We start from the raw sequence: 9597 nt of genomic DNA, 5'->3' as shown, positions 1-9597 counted from the left end.
GGGAGAGAGGAGGAGGGGATGGGTAAATTCACACCTAACAGGTACAATGTGCACTAACTACATGGGTGATGCACATGCTTATAACTTTGACTCAAACTGTACAAAAGTAATTCATGTAACCAAAATGTTTGTACCCCCATAAAATTCTGAAAAAAAAAGAAGAAATCGAAAATGCCAAATAAGATAAATAATGTAGGAGTATTAACGCTAGAGAAAACCATCTGGTTAATCTGGAAATCTGCTAAAAAAAGAACAATTAGTAGTACAATTAGTATTTGATATTAAAATATATTTTAAATCATCAATAATTAAAACAGTGTGATATTGCCTCACGAATAGATGAACAGATTAATAGAATGAAAAAAGTTCCAGAAGAAAACCAAAGTATATAGGTAAATTTAAGATATTATAATAACAATGCTACCACAAATCAGTGAGGTGAAAATGGACATTTTAATAAAGGGTGTTCAGACCACCGAGTGGCCATCCGGAAAGGGTCACCTTGACTCTATGCCTCCCCTTGCATACCAGTGCAAACTCCAAATGCATCAAAGTTTTAAATGTAAAAATGAAATCATAAATGTATAGAAAGCATGTGTGAATTCTTTAATAACCCGAGTGTAAGGAACTATGATTCATATGGCAAACAAAACAAAAACCAAAAGCAAACTTTAAAAAGAAATGACAAATTGGGAAAAAAATATTTACAACTCTTAGGAATTGGAAAAAAAAAGAGTAACAGCCCAGTAAAAAAAATGGTTAAAAGACATTAATAGACCACAAAAAAAGACCACATTAATACAAATGGTCCTTAAATGTCTGAAATAAAGGCACAATTTCAGTCCGAATTAAAGACTACGTTGACATTCCATTTTCCTCAAGGATCAAGTGGTGAAAATTTCCAAAGTTTTTACAGCACACTTCGTTGGCCAGACGGAGGCATTGACCTGTAATGCTGGTGTGAGTGCAAAATAGTACGACATCTAGAAAGGGAAAACAGCCGCTGCATCTGGCAACGCCTACCAAGATTGCTGAAGCATTTATCCACTGACCCAGAAATCCCACTTCGAAACCTATTCACTCTAGTGTTGTTTTAAGTAAGAAAAGACTGTGCAAAGAAAGGCGGAAAATAAAAACAAATGTCCATATTTACTTGTGTTTAAATAAAGCAACAATGAAAGCATGAACAAGATAAGAAGGTTTATCCATAGGAGGCAGGAGAGAGTGAGATTTCTCATTGTCCACCTTTTCTTATCTTTATTTTGTACATGCATTAATCATGCAAACTAAATTTTAAAAATTCTAGACTGTCGCAATGTTTTTCTAATGGCCATTCTGATGCCATTCTAGCCACTTTCAAAATATCTTTCTCAAATCATCAATCTGATTATGTCAGATTAAAATTCTTGGTATTTTCTCATTGCCTTCAGGAGAAAAAAATCCCACCTCCACATATGGCATATGAGGCCCTTCCTGATTTATTCTTCTATATATCAATAATTTCCTCCTCTCCTTCAAGCAGATCCCTTCTCGTTTTTTTTTTTTATTTCAGGAAATTATGGGGGTACAAATATTTGGGTTACATGTTATGACTTTGCCACATCCCAACCATGATTGGAGACGTGCCTTTCCCCCCCACCCCCACAACGCTCACCGCATGCATTAAAGACACCTACTCATTTTTTTTTTTATTTCAGCATATTATGGGGGTACAGATGTTTAGGTTATGTATGTTGCCCCTGCCCCCCCTTCACCCCCGCCCCTCCGCGAAGTCCGAGTTTCAAATATGTCCATCCTTCAGGTGGTGCGCATTGCACTCTTTGTGTATGCGTATACCTGTCGCCTCCTCCCTCCTCCCCCTCCCCTCTCTCCCTGCCCAACATCCAATAGATGTTATTCTTATATGTGCACTTATGTGTTGATCAGTTAATACCAATTCGATGGACACCTACTCATTTTTAACGTTCAGCTCTGGGTGGTTTCTCTCCCATCTCTCCTCCCTCCCGCATGCTGGATGAGGCGCTCTGCTCCAGGTTCTACGTTTCTGTCACAGCCCATGTTTCTGTTTCTTTTTCTCTCCTTCCCCTGGCCTGAGTCCCTAGAGCACAATGCAGTGCATCTTAGCCCTCGATGCTTGGCGCACAGTAGGTGCGTGGTGTGTATTGGGCAGGCGAGCGGGTGGATGAGACAGTGTGACAGTTATTCTGCCACTGCCTTCAGCACCACAGTCCCCTTCTATACCCTGCCTGGTGTGACTTGGGGGCTGAGACTATGCAAACTATATTTCTGCTTTGCCAGCGCCCCTCCTCCTTAGGTGTGTCCAGAAGGGTCCCGTCTTAGGAAGCACCAGAGAGAGACTGCAAGGCTCTCCGGGAGGGAGAAGGGACTTGCTCCTCCCTTCCTGTGGATTTCCGCTTGTCAGGGGCACTCCCACCTCACTTCTCCACCCCAGCAAGTGTTCATGTGTTCCAGGAGCAGCAACCCAATCTTGTTTGCCGTTTTTCCAGCATTTAAAAACTAGCCACATCACAGCCCCTCAAAGACCCCAGCACTAGCTGAGCAGTGCCCTCCCCAAATGCCTGACTTTCAGTGCCAAGGGGCTTTTCCTCCAAGTTCCCGAATTGGAATACTTGTACCCTCTTCCCCTTTGTTCCCTCAACCCATGGGCTTAAAGTTGTTTCTTGTAGTTGCTGCCTCTGTACTACCTTAGAATTCTTTTTTGCCTTTTCAATTCTTCAAAGCCTCGTTAACAATTCTTTGTATTGAATTCTCTCTTTTAAAGCAAGCAGTGTGGCTCTGTCTCTGGCCTGGAGCCTGAGACGTGCCACTGCGTGCCCTGCTCTGAGCAGGTCCACACCTGTGCCCACTGGGAGCCCACACCTGGGACTGCATTTCGCCTAACTGTCGACTGCACAGCTGATCTCTGGGATCATCCCCTGGGTTTCTGCGCTACCTCTGCTAAGTCCTCCATGTCTTGAACAAGCCACAGGGTCTCTGCATGGGCCTAGCTGGAAAGGAGGACCAGCTTTCAGTAGTTTTAAGCGTGGCTTTGGCTTCCTGCTTTCTGCTATTTTGTTCCACGGCCCATCTCAAAGGACCCAGGCCCGCTTTGCTATAATTCTGGTGTTCAAAGTACCCTTTCCTCTGGCCCATTGTACCTGCCTCCTTCAAGTACTCTTTGTTCCACAAAATTTGTGCAGTTTTGAAAATTTTCTCTCATGTTTAACAAGCATAGCAGAAGTACGATACTAATATTACCTAGCACTTACTGAGCTTTGACCATAAACCAAGAAGAGATCCTCTTTTAATCCTCAAAACAATCTCATTTTATAGATGAGGAAACTTAGACACAGAGAGGTACAATCATTTGCTCGGGGTCATGGATAAAGCCTAGATTTGACCACAGCCAGACTGACCTATTGCTTCCTTAAGGACCATCAGTGCAACACTGCAGAACAGCTTGCAAAAAGTGATGGGGTGATGAGATCTTACTAGAATTACATTTCGTGTGTGTGTGTGTGTGTGTGTGTGTGTGTGTGTGTATAGAATGTAGAGGTCTAGATTTTGAGGGACATAAATATTAAGAACGTGGGAAAGAAATAGTCATCTGTGAGGCTTTTCTGTAACATATTGCAAAACCAGAGGTCAAGAGTGGGGGAAGGGAGGCACCGTCACTGAAAAAAACGTATCTAACTGCCCATTTCTCTTGGCAGTACCTGGATGATTGCTGGCTCCTTGGCATTAATCACCTGTCAGAAATTACCTTCCCCACAACTGACACTCCTGCCTTGACAATCTTTGCCTCCTTGCTCATGAGTGATGGGATGGTGGTTAGGCCCTATCCATCATGCATTTTGATCAGATTGTCATTCTTGCCCCGAAGATGTCATCCCCACAGTGAAATCTTGTGATGGTGGGGTAGAGGGTTCTGGGAGCAGATTGATGGCAATCAGGGCTTGCTGTATGTCAGCACCAGGTGCCTGCTGTGATACAAGAGCTATGCGCTTACATAAACATACAGCACAAAGAAGACACAGTGGCCTGGACCTACCTCTTCAGAATAGGGATGAGCCTAATTGGATAGACAGTCACCTGTGCCTCATTTAGGGTCATGTACAGGTCAGAGAAGGACAGTCTTCTAAACTAGTAAGGAGGCAGAGTTTCTATGTTGTCTAAACAAATGACCCAGAACACCTCTTGATGCCAACCTTGGGAATGAAAGAATTAGAAACCTAAAAGAACGTCTTGGGCTCTGAAGACAAAAGAATCCCAAAGTAGAAAGGCTGCAGGAGTTAATCTTGAAGATCTAAGAGTGGACTCTGCTTTCAGAAGAAATAGGTTTGTAATTAGCATTATACTTTGGATAATCAGTTTCATAATTCAAGGACACTAAAATTCTTTAATGGGGAAGCCCAATGCTTCCACCCCCCATTTCATAGTGTCCCTCATCTTTTATCGGCATTTGATACTGTTGCTTCCCCCTCTTCTTGAAACACTTTCATCCTCTTCATGCACTGCTTTAATCATCTAGACCCACCTAAAATTCCTTCTCCAGACCTAAATTCCTGCTGAGCTATTCTCACTCGAATTTTTGTTGTACATTTGTACAATAAATGTATATTGTTTTTTATTATAGAATTCACATACAATATTATCATACTATACCTTACTGAGTATAAGTTAAATTTGTATTATCTTCCTCCAAGTTGATTAGGAGGTCTTTGAGATTAGGGATTATATCTTATCCATTTGGGGTTCCTAATACTTAGTACTAGTATACTCCAGGACTCTTTACTGACTGATGGTATTTGTGCATTAACACCTAACACAGAGGACTAGGTACCTAGTAGCTAAGTCAGAGCCTATTGGCAGGTTCAGATAAGGGCTTATGTCTTGTTTAGAACTGTCACCAAGTCTTCTGCCAGACACATTCTGTGTGTTTTTCTAAATATACAGATGTCATTCCTATTCTCAAGGTCACAAAATACAACAAATTGAAAACATTTCTTGGCCCTCACTCAGCAAACTCTTTGCAGCTGAAATGGGATCTGTTTCAAATGCCACTTATGAGAGCCAATAATAGTACAAGGGCTTGATCTTGACAGCAGAGAGATGTGTTAACGTTCCCAATGTGCCATATTTTCTGCAATCTTGGGTAAATTTCACTCTTGCTTTACTAGCTCTACTTCAAACTCTCCATTTGAACAGTAATTTCTTTGGATACTGTCCAGGTTAACGAGGGGTCTCCTGTCCCATTTTGGCTCCCAATGCTGTCTTTAACCTGAACACGTAGTCTCCTCTTACTTTTTAAGCTCTTACTGCAATGTCTTGTTCATTCATTCTGTTCACTCTCTTACTCCTATATTCACACATTTATCCAGCATTTATTAAACACCAGCTATTGCTATTGACTCTCCTGATTTTATTCTTTATGAGCTATGTGACTTTGGCTTTTTCTGTGACTCAGTTTGCTTATCTACAAAGTAGGGATAGAAATAGTGTCTGCCTTATAGCATTATTGCTAAGATTAAAGTGTGTGTGTGTGTGTGTGTGAAGCACTTAGAATTATGCCTGGCACAGTGTAAGGATTTGTTGTTATTTTGTCTTCAGAGAGAACTGGGCCAAATGCATTGGAAAGGAAATGCTAAGCCTCCACGGCACCATATTTTCTCTCTCCAATATAAAATATGTAACAACAACAGATTAGTATTCTCCAAATACGACTTTTATCACACTGTTCTCTCCATGAAGTTTCTCCGGCAGCCAAGAGAAGAGAGCATTACGGCGGGGGACTGGCTGGTGTGCAAATGCAGAGAGCTCAGCACAAACTCGGTTTCTATGGAGCGCTTGCTCATTTATTGATCTGCTAAACAGTCCGTCATCGGATAATTTACAAGTACCTCTGTTTATGATCATGATTTCCTACTGGGTTATAGGAATAGATAATCTAAGATGCAGAAGTATGTAAGGAGACAAAACATCCAAAAAATGAGTAGGTGTTAAGCCAGCATTTCCCAAAGTGAGTCCTGAAGAATTCTTGGAACATTATATAAGGGAAGAAGATTCCCATGATCAAAATGTTTGGGAAACCTTAAAATTCGCAGGTTAGCTTTTCCTACACTGCTGTCCTATTCCAGGTTTTAAATCATATCTCATGGGTTTCTGTTATAGCCACCTGCTTGGACTCTCTGCCTCTCATTTCTTCTTTCCTCTGGTCCCACCTTTCTATTTTTGCTAGAAGAATTTTTCTAAGACTTAGAGCTGATCACACCCCTCTCTAGTTTGAAGTCATTAATAGTTCTCATTGCTTATAGCATAGAATCCAAATTTCTTACATGGCTTACAAAACTCTTCAGAATCTAGGCCGCAAATTGTGTTTCTAATCTCCCCTCCAAGCTCCTTCTCCAAACACACCTTGTATTCTATCCACATCAGAGGTTTGCTCTTCTTTGTCATCCCATAGACATCCATCACCTTTGCTCACACTATTCCATCTGTCTGGAAGGATATTTCCGTATTCGTATGTACTAACTCATTTAATCCCCACAACAGCACTGAGGTTGTGTGTACTATTATTATCCCATTTTACAGTTGAGTAAACTGAAGTGAAGAGTTGTTAAATAACTTGGCAGAGGCTGCACGGGTCGTAAAGTAATTGATTTGAACCCGACAGTCTAGCTGTGGAGCCGATGACCTTAAACCTTAGGCTTCATTGCCTCTGGGAAGTTGACAGACAGAGACTGATAACAAACTCCTACTGATCTAGCTCAAGCTAAGCTTCTTTCTGACCAACTATACACCCTGTTCTTTTGAATGGGATATAAATTATCTTGTTACATTTTTCTCCCACCAGGTATATATATATAATCTTACATATACAAACATGTATACATACGTGGGTATGTGTGGGTATATGTGTGTATATATCTATATTAACACACACAGTCACACATTGCTTAATGAGGGGTATATGCTCTGAAAAATGTGTCATTAGGCAGTTTCATCTTTGTGAGAGCATCATAGAGTGTACTTACACAAACCCAGATGCTATAGCCTACTACGCACCTAGGCTACGTGTTAGAGTGACTGCTCCCAGGCCACAAACCTGTACAGTACATGCTACTGTACTGAATACTGTAGGCAATTGTAACACAATGGTAAGTATTTGTGTAGATAAATGTATCTAAACTTATTAATAGGAAAGGTAATGTGTTGAGCTATAACATTACAACAGCTATCATGTCACTAGGTGATACAAAATTTTCAGCTCCAGTATGATCTTAGGGACCACCGTGGTATGTGCAGTCCTTCATTGACCCAAATGTCATGATGTGCTGCGTGACTACACATATACACACTCTCAATTATAACTGCTTATTTAGTTGTTTCCCCTGCAGTGCTGCGAGTTCCTCAGAAACACAGACCCTTTATCAATACCCTGACATCCATCCCTACCCTAACAGGCAGGCACAACACCAGGAGCATGTTAGGTGCTTAAATCTTTATGGAGGTGAATTAAAATGAATCTGCTTGAAGGTAATGGGAGGCTGTGGTGACAGCTTGGTTAGGATTTCTGTCCAACAGTTCCCAGACACACAACTGACGAATGCAAACCCCTTGTTAAAAATGACAGTGTCTGCTAAGCTATAGGTTGCAAGCAAGCGTTTCTGAACTGTAATTGTCACAGCAGGGTTTAGAAATGGAACTTCCAAGTACTTTTGAGAGAGTCCACCTTAGTCAAGAACTCCTTCCTCTGAAATGGCCTTGGAAAAATCAATTTGGCTTCCTCTCTGAGATTTCTTGGTCACTTCTAACGGCTATAGGTGTCCTTGGTATGCAGTAGCTCTTCCACAGCTCTTTCAATATCAGAATCAATCCGGAGCCCCCGGGTCTGGCTCCTACTCAGGGGCTCATGTCATGTGAAGAGCTCTCTAACAGTCCAGAAGGCACAATTCACCCACACATCTGCCATCTTTTGAGCACCTCTTATGCACTGGGCTCTGTGCTTTGGCTGAGGATATAGACATGGATGAGACACAGCCTCTGTCCTAAAGAGGTCACAGTCTCATAGAAGGCAGACAAGCAGGACAATATCATAGTATGTCACTTTGTGGAGGCAGGATAGATATAGGCTACTTACAGAACAGGAGGGGTCTCTAACCCTGTGGGGATTGAGGGGCCTTCAAAGTAGTTTTGTAGAGGAGTGGTGCTTAGGCTGAGCCCTTAAGGCAGTAAGAATTAGTTGGAAAGACAAGACCTCAATTGCATTGTTAATTCTACCTCCATATATGTCTTGAATCCATTCACTATCATCCCTTTTCTTGTCTTCCAGAATAACTTCCTAAGTAATGGCCCCACCCACTTTCTCTCTTGTTTTTTGCTTAATTCATTCACCATATACATGCCAGAGCAATCTTCTAAAAACATAAATTGAATCATGTTACCGCTTTGCTTAAACCCAATGTCTTCTAATTGCACTTGGAATAAAACCCCTTGCCGTGAGCTACAAGGACTTGCATGATCTGACACCTGGCTCCCCCTTCATCTTCACCTTGCACTGTGTCCCCTACACTCACCGCACTCCAGCTGCACTGGCCTTATTCAATTCCTTGAACCTGAGAAAGTCTTTCTTACTTTCAAACTTGCATATGCTATTTCCTGTGTCTGGTAGACTTTGCCCTGGGTCTTCACTTGGCATATTCTAAACGTTACCACCTCCCCCTTGCCCCTTTTTAGTCTTTATACCAACACTTAGGTTTTTCCCTTCCCAACACCAATCACAATTTGTAATTTTATTATATTTATGTTTATTTAATTTTTTGGCAGAGGTGGGACTTGTTATTTTTCTTTGTTCTCCCCACTGGACCATAAATTGTACAAGACTTTGGATCATGTGGACTTAGGCATGATTTACTCTTATCTAGCACATAGTAGGTACCCAAGAAATATGTTATGAATGAGTTAAAGAAAGGCAGGGGGGCTTGGGGACACAATTGACTTAGGAACTACGATAATTAATTGTGATACAACTGTGGTGATGGGTGGATGTGTGGGTGTCAGGATACAGACTAAAGAGGTAGGCAATGGCCAGGTTGTGAAATATAATATCTCACATGCCACTCAGAGTGATGAGAAGGTTATCTTCAAAAGACAGGGAACTGTTGAAGAATTTTAAAGCAGTTAGTGTCATGACACATAATGAAGTTTTTGTGTTTTGTCCAAGGTCATCTATGTGATAAATATGACCTTGGGAACTAAGAATGCCCACTGATTGTCCAATCCCGGCCCTGTGTACTTCTGCAGGGTTCTGAAAGGAAATGCTACATTTTTACCATTGGCCAAAATACAGAAACTACTTCCTGTTCCTTGCAAATTGCTAACTATATTATTGTTTTTATTTTTCTTCTGCTGAGCGATAACTTTGGAAAAAGGGACTAAACAAGGCAATTTCTGATCTTATTTGTTAAATGGTGACAAGAATTTAAGTGAAAGTGTGACCATTGTACACCATTTTGTGCCTTCCATTCCCACCTGAAACATAAAAAATTTATATGTAATCATTTGTCATTTTCACACTCTGACAAACCCTTTCCATAT

The sequence above is a fragment of the Propithecus coquereli genome, unplaced genomic scaffold, assembly GCF_000956105.1.
Source record: "Propithecus coquereli isolate 6110/MARCELLA unplaced genomic scaffold, Pcoq_1.0 Scaffold57, whole genome shotgun sequence".
Taxonomy (NCBI): domain Eukaryota; kingdom Metazoa; phylum Chordata; class Mammalia; order Primates; family Indriidae; genus Propithecus; species Propithecus coquereli.
Note: the sequence above shows the minus strand (reverse complement) of the source record.